This window comes from Aplysia californica, unplaced genomic scaffold (assembly GCF_000002075.1).
Source record: "Aplysia californica isolate F4 #8 unplaced genomic scaffold, AplCal3.0 scaffold00895, whole genome shotgun sequence".
Taxonomy (NCBI): Eukaryota; Metazoa; Mollusca; class Gastropoda; order Aplysiida; family Aplysiidae; genus Aplysia; species Aplysia californica.
Window position 1 is genome coordinate 19,446 of NW_004798165.1, and position 455 is coordinate 19,900.

Below are 455 nucleotides of genomic sequence, written 5' to 3' on the forward strand. Positions count from 1 at the left end.
TCTCTCTCTCTCTCTGGCCTGCACTATCCACTATCTTCCACACATCCTGAATGGACATATCTTATTTCAACAACTGGGAATGAGTCATTCCATCCACTTGAACTTTTCCTACCCACATTTTAAAAAATGATTACAAAATCTTCAGCAGCATGAGACCGCAGGGGGCGGGGGGGCAAAACACACAGAAAAACAAAACAAAACAGGAAAAACATTGACCGTGCACCGAACAATCTTCGTTGAACCGGCCCTTTTAGAAAATGTCCATTAAAACCCGCGTGTTTAGAACTTAATGACAGTTGCTGAAAAGGCCTGGTCTTCGCGGGAGAAGTGGAGCTTGAGGTCTGCAGGTGGGTATACTGGTTTGGAACACTTAACTTCTATAGCCAATCTCTTGACCGTTGAGGATTTTTTCCTTTCTTCGGCCTCTTAATCCTTTTCAAGCATTTGGATCTTTA